At 37.0% G+C, this 13,442-nt stretch overlaps 1 pseudogene; it reads right to left on the reverse strand.

Moving 5' to 3' along the window:
- Positions 1-404: 404 nt before the first annotated feature.
- Positions 405-2,019, reverse strand: LOC139536845 (interferon a3-like; annotated as a pseudogene).
- Between the last annotated feature and the right edge of the window lie 11,423 nt (positions 2,020-13,442).

The raw sequence follows: 13,442 nt of genomic DNA on the forward strand, positions 1-13,442 counted from the left end.
TCAACCCCATCTCTCAGCTATTTACAAAAATAGTGTTTGAGTGTGCTTTGGTTTTGTTTGAACTGCAGAGTTCCCTTTAGAAAGTCAGTCTATAAAAAAATGAATGCATGAATGGATGAATGCAGGCATGCATGAATGCATGAATTAATTATATAAGTGAATGAAAACAATATGAGAATAGTTGTATGAATTTTTTATTAAATTGTATTATAAATAAAACACGAATAAATAAATACATAGTGTACACATAAATATCAGTCTACCAATATATATAAATAAATAAATCAGTCATTCAGTCAATCTAGCAGCCGGCCGATCAGTCAGTCAGTATATATATCAGCCATCAATCTGTTAGCCAGCCTGAGGAATATGTCACGTCTCCAATGATGATTCTGTGGTTCTCCTCACGGCTTGACTCTGCTGTCAATGAATTTCTTGAACTGCACCAAGTTTTCGCGAATCTCCTTTCGCACAATCTCCCATGCGCATGCGCTGTGTTCCTGGAGAGCGTACAAGATATACATTTTATTTCAGTCAACTCAACCACTGCAGGTGATGTTGCTCCAACGCATCCATCTACATAAAAACGGCACTGGGCAATTCCAAGTTTCATATGTGAGTTGTGGCATTGAAATGTGTCCTATTTCTGGTGATCTAGAACTTTTGCTCAGATTAATTTAGCCTCTATTTGAGGACATTTGAAATTGGACCCACCTTGTCTTTCAAGACGGTGTTCAGCTTGTTGAAATGTGTTTTCAGAGTAACCGAGCCTCCATCTCCAGAGGATTTCCAAACACCACCTACGACCTGGAGACAATATAAAATGCTGGTGAGTGCATTAATTCTGAGACGGTTATGGAAATATATACAAAAATATTTGTAGTATATAAATTATGTAAATACCAATGCCCACGAGTGTCTGCCCCCAAAATACACTGAGTGTACACAACATTAGGATCACCTTCCTAACATTGACTTGCACCCCGTTCTACCCTCAGAACAGCCTAAATTCGTCAGGGCATGTGTTCCACGGCAATAGTGGCCCATGTTGACTCCAATACTTCCCACAGTTGTGTCATGTTGGCTGGATGTCCTTTGGGTGGTGAACCATTCTTCATACACAAGGGAAACGGTTGAGCATGAGAAAGCCAGCGGCGTTGCAGTTCTTGACACATTCAAACTGGTGCGCCTGGCACCTACTAGCATACTCCCGTGAAAGACACTCTATGTCATGTCTATATCAGTCTATGTCATGGAAAGTGCCGTTCTTCCTAATGTTTTGTACACTCAGCGTATAACCTATAGACTACACGAGGGATCATACTTACACATAACTCTAAGTTTTGAACTTGACGATATATGAGCGTTTTTGGAACTGGTTAAGTTTTGTTTTGTTCCACGTGACAGACGTCAGACTGTTGTTATATAATTGGTCCACATATCGCATAGCCTCTAATGCAACCACAGAGACGTCCTCACCCTGGATAAAATAAAACAGGGTTTTAGGCATTGGGTGTCTAAAGAAGTGGTTAAACTTCCAATTTACCACACTGTACTTTAGTTATACTGTACTTTAGTTTATCAAAATACTGAAGTGTATCCTACCTCTGTGTTCTTGTAAACATCCTCTGGAAACAGTTCGACGTTTTCTTCTGCACACTTAAGTGGAAAGAGTCCACCCTGAAATAGAATTCATATCAATATCAAGAAGTAAACTATATTGTGATAGTAACCTTAAATGAAACAATGTTGTTCAAACGTGAAAGCATTGCCTAACAATAAAATGTGCTATAATGCAAAATAGAAATTAGAATATCATTGCGAATTTTGCGCATCAATTTGTGCACACCAAATAGCGGACTGGTGCCATTTTAAATTCCTCACCATATCTGAGAGCAGGTCTATGCTCACGTCGTTCAGCTTCCCCAACCTAAACTGCGTCCAGTTGCAAGGTGTTGGTGCTGCTGTGCCTTGGCAGAACAGAGTCAGGCAAATGCTTAACCATTTCAATACAGCCATGTTTCTTTTATAAGAACTTGAATGGAACAGCTATTAAAAATAAATAAAGCGGATTATCTTAATCTTGATTGATATGAAACCTAGACTGTTGAAGTTGCCCATTTTATACAACACAAGTATCGCTACGTAAAGGTGTCAAAATCCCTTTGTGGTGAAGAAGGGTTTCGTAGTTCAGGCTTTCGCTTCCCTTTATAAGCCCCAATTTTCAGCGGGTGATTCTTAATTATGCTATTGTAAAACTAATCAGAAAATGTTTGCCTATCAAGTTAACAGTTTTCATATGTAGAGAATTGCATTGGAGCAATGCATTTCATGCCAACATATTCTGGCAGGTATTGAAGTTAGGACATATTGAATATTAAAAACTAAGAAAACCATGGCTGATTTTTCATTTCTATAATACAATGGTACATGCATTTCTCCTATGAAATGAGGGCCATGTTTAGTAAATATGCTGTAGTTTTGGACATTGCACACCACATTTTTCAGATTCTGTGTAGAAACGTTTTTTTGATAGTCGTAGCACTGAGATCATTTTTTGCTCACACATTTAATCTGTTGTCGACTCTCTTTTAATCAGGTAGTGCAATATGAAGCATTACTCTACAGTGTTAATATTGCAAATCTTTGAAATAAAAACACATTTTATTACTAGTGTGACTGGTAGTGTTGAATGAAGACTAAAGCCGCCGCCTGTTAAAATCGAGAGTAATGTGCGGTGGTATTGCGGTCGTATTGCCAGCATGCAGGGGAACTACTTTTCCTTTTCTCTTATGTGCTTCATTCTTATTAAATTGATTCGGTAAATTCCAAGGGGTCTTTTTAATTTCATTTATGTTTAAAAAAATAGTTATATGCCCTAAATTAGCCTTGACGATGATGTGTGAATTTGACCGAATGTGAATGATGATGACGCTAATGATGGCTATAGCTCTATTTTTCTAAACTTTTATTTAACCATGAAAATCCCATTACTACGACGTTAATTGGAGGTGTAGGTTTCTGATTATTCAGTTTTTATGTTAAGTCTTTATATTAGGTTACCATGTAACAATGAACTATCTGATCATGGCATTGATTGTTCATGATTGTTGGCCTTTCAACAAATTAATGATTATTTTCAAACTTGAGATGAATTTCACTCTATTTGTGCATTCAGTTAATTACAAATGTTGTTAAATGGGTCAACAGGTTTATTTCGCAGCCTACAGTCATGTTTAAAATAAATATATTACATCTGCTCATTTGTAGTGCATAGACTCGAGTAGAATCTGTAAGTTCTTCAATATGCTTGCTGTTTAGGGTTTTAGGCTGGGTTTATGTATAGCACTTTGTGACGTGCTGATTGATGTGTAAAGAGCTTTATAAATACATTTGATTGATTTATTGAATATGGCGGATTTCATTTCGAACAACCGCCCAAGTACAATAACTGTTTTCCTGAAACGATAAAACCCCACAATAAATTAAAATGAGTAAATGTAACAACGAAAAAGGGATTAGTATATAAAACCATTCAATATAGGCTTCAGTGTTATTTTAACCTTTTGCTATAGAAGTTGCTTCATTTTGCTAAAGTAGCGTTTTGTATAACGACGTAGTGTCTCCATGAGAATCTATTCTATCCAGGAATTCCAAGTTTTATGAAAGGACTGTGGCCTGCCTCGTAGCCCTATGTAATACATATTTTTTTCTAAAGTCATAAAGGAATTGACCTAATTTATTCATTGAGATACTGTATTAGGATGCCACTTAAAAGTTATATTTCTTTTTGATATATCACTAAGCTAAATACATTATTATTTATATGTTTTGCCCACCACCTCGTTAGGGGGACTAAACGAGTATCCGTTGAAAAGTATTGTGTTTTTTTTTTGTCTCTTTTTCCATGTTTTCATTCTTTGTCTTTTTTCTTATTTTCCCCCCAATTATAGTAAGACATACAGTAAGGTGTTTAATACAATGGAAAGTCTTTATAAATAAACATCCCACAATGGCAAGTGGGGGCTAAAAGTTCCTGGTCCCCCAAATGATCCTCTACTCCTCACCCCAGATCTCCCCTTCTGCCCACTGCCCCAGTGTGATGGCACACATAAAAAAACAAACAAGAAAAACAATAACCCCCACATAGTACAAAAACACATTAAAAAGAAAATTACACAAAGAAACAAAACAAAAATAATATACACTATATATTCAATAGTGTGTGGACACGCCATCAATTTAGTGGATTCGGCTGATTTCAGCCACACCAGTTGCTGGACAGGTGTATAAAATCGAGCACACCGCCATGCAATCTCCATAGACAAACACTGGCAATATAATGGCCTTCACACGAAGAGCTCAGTGACTTTCAACGTGGCACCGTCAGAGGATGCAACCTTTCCAACAAGTCAGTTCGTCAAATTTCTGCACCTGCTAGGTCGGCCACGGTCAACTGTAAGTGCTGTCATTGTGAATGTGGAAACGTCTAGAGGGCAACACCTGCGTCAGCCGCGAAGTGATAGGCCATACAAGCTCACAGAACAGGACCACCGAGTGATGAAGTGCGTCGTATAAAAAAATTGTCTGTCCTCGGTCGCAACACTTACTACCAAGTTCCAAACTGCCTCTGGAAGCAATGTCCACTCAATAACTGTTTGTTCATGAAATGGGTTTCCATGGCCCAGCAGCCACACACAAGCCTAATATCACCATGCGCAATGCCAAGTGATGGCTGGAGTGGTGTAAAGCTTGCTGCCATTGGACTCTGGAGCAGAAGAAGCACGTTTTATGGAGTGATGAATCATGCTTCACCATCCTGGCAGTCCGACAGACAAATCCGGCATCTAGCGGATGTTAGAAGAAACGCTCACCTGCCCGAATGCATAGTGGCAACTGTAAAGTTTGGTGGAGGAGGTATAATGATCGGGGGCTGTTTTTCATGGTTTGGGCTAGGCCTCTTACTTCCAGTGAAGGGAAATCGTAACACTACAACATATAATGGATGACATTCTACGATGATTCTTTGCTTCCAACTGTAATGGGACATTTTAATTGTGTGTCCACACAACTGAGTATGTGACTAACCTTGTAAAATTGTGCGAAACTTTCCAATTATCATGTCCTATTCTTGGGAGCATACCACTCCTGTGTTGCAAACCAGCTTGCACCTGTGTCCTTGTATAGATAAAGTACCACCCAAGAACAGGAAACTATAAAGATATGTGCTCATCACTCATTGCTTCGGAATTCAGACTGCCTACACTGTGCAGTGTAAATCTGTTATTTCCTCTGAGCTCAGAGAAATAAAAAATCTTTGCTTGACTTGGACTCCAGCAAATACTTATTTTATAATATCCACCACACAACGTTGGCAACAGTTTCAGGACTTTCCTGTTTCAGCATGACAATGCCCCCGTGCATAAGCAAGGTCCATACAGAAATGGTTTGTCAAGGTCGGCGTGTAAGAACTTGACTGGCCTGCACAGAGCCCTGATCTCAACCCTATTGAACACATCTGAGATGAATTGGAATGCCGACTGCGAGCCAGGCCTAAATGTCCAACATCTGTGCCCAGCCTCACTAATGTTTGTGGCTGAACGGAAGTCCCCACAGCAATGTTCCAATATCTAGTGGAAAGCCTCCCCTTAAGACTGGAGGCTGTTATAGCAGCAAAGGGAGGAATAAGATACTCGATTAGCAGGTGTCCACATCCTTTTGGTCATGTGGTGTATAAACTTAAAGTAGAATTATCACGTGACTGACGATCAGCAACAAGTTTAATCTGCATCCCCTCAGATGGTTAGATAAATCCACTCTCATTGGTTTTAGACAAGAACGAAATTTGGAGATTTTATACAAAGTACATTTTTATTCACATTTTCAAGATTCTTTTTTCCACAGGTTTTACAAGTAGACAGGCAATACAGTTCTATTCAACACATGTACACAAAAAGGAAATGCAAAACATAAATATTAATTTATAATAATAAAAAACAATAATTTATGGATCTAAATATAATAAAGAGACTAACAGGGTTCCACATTATTGTATATAAACTGGTAAGGGCATACCAATCATTGCAGATGACGTTTCGTCTCTTTCCTGATGAGCTCCCAAGACTGTGGACTGTAGTTCTGAAAAACAAAAGAAAATGTAAATATTAGTGGTGTGGACTTCTTGGCCATTATAATGATCATATTGTCTTGAACAACAAAGAAAGGCCTGGTGCAATATATAATAATAATAATAATAATAATTATTATTATTATTATAATTATAAATTAAGATTCTCAGAGTATTAGTGCTGATTTAGGATCAGTATTGTCTTTTAGATCACTATAAATAAGGACAGAGGAGGCTTGATACTAGATCAGCACTTCTCTGAGATGCTTAATACATATGGCCCCAGAGCACAAAAAGTGTTTCAAAACTGCTCATGTTGAGCCAAGTTTATATTCATTTCATTCCATGTATTAAACACGTTGCCATCCGAAAACAAACTCACCATTTTTCTCAGAACCTTCCTATTCAACTTCTTGAAGTAGCGTTTCAGTCTCCTCTCAGGTATCTTGGCAGGTGATACCTGTTGGACAAGATTAAAACATTAGCCTCCCACTGAACATAATAGCCCACATAGATTTTCTCACTTGTACAGTTAGTAGTCTACACCTTGTTGGGGTTCGTTCGTTGTTCCTTGTCAATCATTGGCTCATTGGTGAAATTAGCATTCAGACAATATCTTTAAGTAAATCAATCAAAAACCTTTATTAATGCAATTGCAGACAGAAGTTGACAACGGGAACATAGCACGCATGTTTCCGAGTAAGTTCTGCAAAATAGTAAACGGTACAAGTTATTTTATTATGCTTGCAGTCAACCCCTAGTGATGTCACTGCCTACGTCATTACCTTCTACTCATGAGACCAAGCCCATGGATGCACAGCTATACAAACACTAGTTTCAGAGTTATCTAAAGGCTCAGGAGTAAATGTCCACTCCCCAAGTTGATTTATAGTGGTATGTCTGACTAGTCTCTTATCTCTTTCACTCCCCTGCAGGGTTCTGTGTCTATGAATCTCTTTTAGCCTTGTGGCGCTTTCTCACAGACACTCTGTTTTGACTGCAATAACTCTCAGACCGTTTCTTTATAAGAGGCAGAGACTAGAAAGGAATAGTGGAACAATATTAAACCTTATAATGAATATATATATTGCTAATCTGTAGTCTAGGACCCAATAAATGTAGTGGGGGAGGGGTCTTATAGCCCTTCCCCTTCTATTAATACAACATAAGCATAATCAATTATTATAATACATCAAACATTTGGTGCAGCACCTATCATGACCCCAAGGTGAACCCCATCAACCTAAAGCAGGGCTCTCCAAACCTGTTTGTCACGGCTGTCGTCGGAAGAAGGTGAAGACCAAAACGCAGCATGGTAAGTGTTCGTCATGTTTAATCGAAACTGAACACTAAAAAGCAAAAACAACAAAGTGACAACCGAAACAGCTCCGTCAGGTGCAACACACACTAAACAGAAAATAATCACCCACAACACAAAATGGGAAAACAGGCTACCTAAGTATGGCTCCAATCAGAGACAACGATAGACAGCTGCCTCTGATTGGGAACCACACCAGGCCAAACACATAGAAAATCAACAACATAGAAAAAATAACATAGACTGCCCACCCTAGTCACACCCTGGCCTAACCAAAATAGAGAATAAAAACCTCTATAGCCAGGGCGTGACACTGTTCCTGGAGAGATACGGTCCTTTAGGTTTTCACTACAATCCTAATCTAGCACACCTGATTAATTAGCTGGTTGATAAAGTGAATCAGGTTAGTTACAACTGGGGTTGGAGCAAAAACCTACAGGAGGGTAGCTCTCCATGAACAGGGTTGAAGAGGCCTGAACTAAACATTGATTATACTTTAACCTCTCTGGGATATGTGACGCTCCGAGGTCCAGACCTCTGACTAATCGGCATGGCCGATTAATTAGGGCCGAATTCAAGTTTTCATAACAATCGGTAATCAGGAATTTCTTGGAAACCGATTATGGCCGAGGAAAACCGATTATGCATTCCACGAGGAAACTGCACGGCAGGCTGACCACCTGTTACACGAATGCAGCAAGGAGCCAAGGTAAGTTGCTAGCTAGCATTAAACTTATCTTATAAAAAATAATCAATCTTCACATAATCACTAGTTAACTAAACATGGTTGATGATATTACTAGGTTAACTAGCTTGTCCTGCGTTACATATAATCATTTCAGTGCCTGTTAATTTATCATCGAATCACAGCCTACTTCGCCAAACGGGGGATGATATAAGTGCATTTGCGGAAAAAAGCCCAATCGTTGCACGAATGTACCTAACCTTAAACATCAATGCCTTTCTTACAATCAATACGCAGAAGTATATTTTTTTAAACCTACATATTTAGTTAAAAGAAATTCATCTTAGCAGGCAATATTAACTATGGAAATTGTGTCACTTCTCTTGCATTCATTGCACGTAGAGTCAAGGTACGTATATGCAACAGTTTGGGCCGCCTGGCTCGTTGCAAACTAATTTGCCAGAATTTTACATAATTATGACATAGCATTGAAGGTTGTGCAATGTAACAGCAATATTTAGACTTAGTGTTGCCACCCGTTCGATAAAATACAGAACGGTTCCGTCTTTTCACTGAAAGAATAAACGTTTTGTTTTCGAAATTATAGTTTACAGATTTGACAATATTAATGACCAATGGCTCGTATTTCTGTGTTTATTATATTATAATTAAGTCTATGATTTGATAGAGTAGTCTGACTGAGCGGTGGTAGGCGGCAACAGGCTCGTAAGCATTCATTCAAACTTTACTGCGTTTGCCAGCAGCTCTTAGCAATGCTTGCTTCACAGAGCTGTTTATGACTTCAAGCATATCAACTCCTGAGATTAGGCTGGCAATACTAAAGTGCCTATTAGATCATCCAATAGTCAAAGGTATATGAATTACAAATGGTAAAGAGAGAAATAGTCGACGCGTCATAATTCCTATAATAACTACAACCTAAAACTTATTAACTGGGAATATGAAAGCTGGTGGTTCAATATACAGTTCTTGGATGTACTTCTGCTCATGTTCTGAGCAAGGAACTTAAACGTTAGCTTTTCACATGACACATATTGCACTTTTACTTTCTTCTCCAACACTGTTTTTGCATTATTTAAACCAAATTGAGCATGTTTCATTATTTATTTGAGACTAAATAGATTTTATTTATGTATTATATTAAGTTAAAATAAGTGTTAATTGTTCATTCAGTATTGTTGTAATTGTCATTATTACTTAATAGTCATAAAATAAAAAAATTGGCCTTACGGTGAAATGCTTACAAGCCCTTAACCAACAATGCAGTTTTTTTTAAGTAAGAAAATCGTTGCTAAAAATTAAAATAATTATAATAAAGTATCACAATAAAATAACAATAACAAGACTATATACAGGAGGTATATGAGACTATATGCAACCGTTAGGATTAAAAAGTAGAAAACTTTAAACTGCCATTTTTTGGTTATAAATTATTGTTGTTGTCCGTTTCAGTTGAGCAGCAGTGGTGCTACGGCTATTTATGAGACATTGAAGAACATCGACACATTGTTTGGAGCTGACGACCTGCCTACTAAGTGGGACCAACAGAAGTTGAGGAGAATTTTCAGAATATTATATAGCGCCAGATTGAAGAGAGCAAATGTGTGAGTTACTATGCCAACACACATCGCTTAACTGTTTAATTGTGGTATTGTGTCATTTTTATTAATATTCATCGCCTGCCTTTTTCTTTTCTGGCAGTTGGTGGGCAGTGTGGATACAAGTTATTATTATTATTATTATTATTATTATTATTATATATTTTTTTAAATACAACAATCAATTTACATTGCTACATCAAACATGTCTAACAAAACAAAACACAGGTATTAACAAGAAAATACTCAGATATACAAAAATTATCAATAAAATAATACAAAATATAATCAATTTTAGTGCAATTGTATTCACTCTGAAAAAATCTTATTATAATGATTCAGGAAGATGTTGTTCTTGTTGATATTCACCTAGGGATAATGTTTTAAAAAGATAGTTGAATTCAATCAGAAAAATTTGTAATTTTGGTATAGAATTTGGGAATTTTTGTTTGTGTATGAAGTATTGCTGGCAACAAGAATAAAAACATTAACAATCATTTCAGATTGATTGTTATCATTGCAATAGTAACATATTATATGTTTCATGTCAAAAACATAGGCCGTGTTCATCATGGTAAATAACTATTTTGCAAGGTTCCTTGCCCCAAAATTCTGACACAAATTTACATTCGAAGAACAAGTGAAACAGATTCTCACCCTCTTTTTCACAGAAAACGCAGATATCAGTCAATTGTGCTAAGGGATTTTAACTGCTGAAATGTTTCTAAATGTGAAATCTTATGTTTATCTGACTGCATGATGATAAAGAAATAGAAAATATTCCTGTAAAGGACTGTGTTAAATATTTAGGAATATATCTGTCAAAAAAACACTTAGTCAGACATTTGAATTTGTCTCTTAAAATTAAGAGAACTAAAAATATATTTAATAATTGGCTACAAAGAGATCTTTCTATACTTGGGAGAGTACTACTGTCCAAGGCAGAGGGACTGTCTCGTTTTGTGAACCCCTCATTATCGTTATGTGTAAATCCGGCTACTTGTAAAGAAATCAATAAGACCTTTCTTGACTTAATTTGGAAAAATAAATCTCACAAACTAAAAAAATCTGTTATTTCTAACAAACGAGCTAAAGGCGGTCTAGAAGTGTTGGATTTTGTTGACATAAATAACACTTTCAAGATAAACAGGTTGAAAAAAATTTGATCAATACTGATTCAATATGGTATTTCACTCCAAATAATGTGTTTAATAAATTGGGAGGTCTTCAATTTTTACTGAAATGTAATTATATTCCTGAAAGATTACATGATAAATTGGCTAGGTTTCACCAACAAGCTTTAATGGCCTGGAAAATATGTTTCCTGCACAATATTTCCCCACATAAAGCTCTTTTGTGGAATGAAGAATTCAGACATAACTATAAGAAATAAGTCATTGTTCTACCCCAGCTGGCATGAGAGGAATATTGACTTTGTTCTTGATATTTTCGACAACAAGGGTAATATTCTCACATATGAAAAATGTATAACGTTGAAAGAGTTTCCAATACCTTTCAGAGTTTATTTCTGTGACCAAGAGCCGTTCCCCAGTGGTCTAACTACACTAATGAAAACTCATCTTAGTTTTGGGAATGATCACAAAGTTTATCCAGAACTCAGATTGGAAGGCATGGGCTTACTTGAGAGATCTTGTTGTAGTAAATATATAAGACAAATTCTTCATTCACAAAACCAACTTACACCGAGAGGAAAGTTTTTCTGGAACATGCTTATTCCTGACATTGTCTGGAAAAATGCATGGTTAAGGCCTTACAAATACTGTATACCAAACAAGAGTATTTAAGGAAGTGCACTTCGAAAATTTGACATAAGATATATCCATGTAATTCTATGATATCCACATTTGTGGATACAACTGGTTATCTCATCAGGGCAGAAGGACTGAATACGTACTTTGTGAACATTGCAACAGTCCTAAAAGAAAAGGTAGACTATAGGTTAAACACAAATAGACACATTGTTTTAATAATATCTCTACATTGGACAATATTACCCTACATTGCCCTACCAGTTTATTTATATTTTAACAGAATTTCAGTTACTGCGCCTGGGAAGTGGTTCGAAAAGAGCTCCTGTTCACACTACGGTTCATTCTGGAACACAACTCTGATAGCCTTCTGTGGGCCAACAGAACATGAATTTGAACTTGCAGAACTTTTTTACAATTGTGTTTTGACAATTGTGCTTGATTTTAAAAGCCTACTATTCTACAATCACGTAACGTGCAACGTCAAACAGCAATATTATTCATGTATGTATTTATTGATCAAGGTTATTTATTTATGTAGGCCTATTTATGAATTTATTGATGTATCTATTTGAAAATCATCAAATGTTAAGTTAATAAACATTTGTATACTTTGTAAAATATTATTAATCTGAGTGTTCATTCTGTAACCCAGTCTGTCGATGTGTGAACACCCTACATCTGTATTAAACATGCTCAGGACATATGGATGTCAGTACAATTAGTCCTTTAGCCTACTAATCCATTAAGGAAAGACCTCAGAGACAAGTTCAACTGTTCTATCTTCTCAAAATGTAGTTATATTCAAAAAAGCCTTTTTTCAATTAAGTGAGTTTTAGCACTGGACAGTCCGGGCCTGTTCTGAACGTTGTACTCTGGGCTTCGATTACGAATTTATTTGTTGATAGGCATACAATGTTGTTCTATCAATGCCATGATCAGTTAATTTTTATAGAGTTTCATAGGATAAATGCTTAATATAAAGGCTGCATAATCAGGAAATCTTACATCTCCAATTAACGTCGTCATCATCACATCACCATCACCATCATTCTATGAGACTATATATCCATGTTACTTTCCTACTCATTCACATTAGGCCAAACTCACCACATCATCGTCATCATTTTCGTCGTCTTGGTAAGCGCCTAATAAAGGCTAATCTGGGGCAAATACTCTTTTATCATCCAGAAATAAACAAACTGTATAAAGTTGGAATTTACCGAATCAATGTAGTAAGAAGGAACCGCAGAGAGAGACGATGAAAAGTGAAGCCAATACCTGCCGGCCAGGTTACTCTCAGATTTTAGAGGCGGGTCAGGCTTTAGCCTCATTCAACACTATCGGTCACTCTGTCAATAAAATATGTTTTTATTTCAAAGATGTGCTTTATTAACACTGAACGGGGCGGCAGGTGGTTCGAGCGTTGGACTAGTAATTGTAAGGTTGCAAGTTCAAATCCCCGAGCTGACAAGGTACAAATCTGTCGTTCTGCCCCTGAACAGGCAGTTAACCCACTGTTCCTAGGCCGTCATTGAAAATAAGAATTTGTTCTTAACTGACTTGCCTAGTTAAATAAAGGTAAAACATCTTTTTTTTTAAACAGTCATGCTTCAGATTGAACTACCACATTAAAGGAAAGTCCCAGGGATGGACTTGACGTTTGAGGCCCAATGTGGATCGCTGTGCCTTGCCTATTAGAAACAAGTTTTCTGGTTAACCCTACTACAGAATCTGAAAAATGTGGTGTGCCAATGTCCAGCAATACCTACCCCATGGCCCTCATTTGCTCATATAGAGCCCTGCAACATTGTATAAATAGGCTACTGTTTTATTAGTTTTCATATTCAATTTTGCCTGCTGAATTACTGCTTTCTGACCTCATGAAATGCATTGCTACAATGCAATTCTCCGCAAAGACATG

The sequence above is a fragment of the Salvelinus alpinus genome, chromosome 13, assembly GCF_045679555.1.
Source record: "Salvelinus alpinus chromosome 13, SLU_Salpinus.1, whole genome shotgun sequence".
In the NCBI taxonomy this organism is placed as follows: domain Eukaryota; kingdom Metazoa; phylum Chordata; class Actinopteri; order Salmoniformes; family Salmonidae; genus Salvelinus; species Salvelinus alpinus.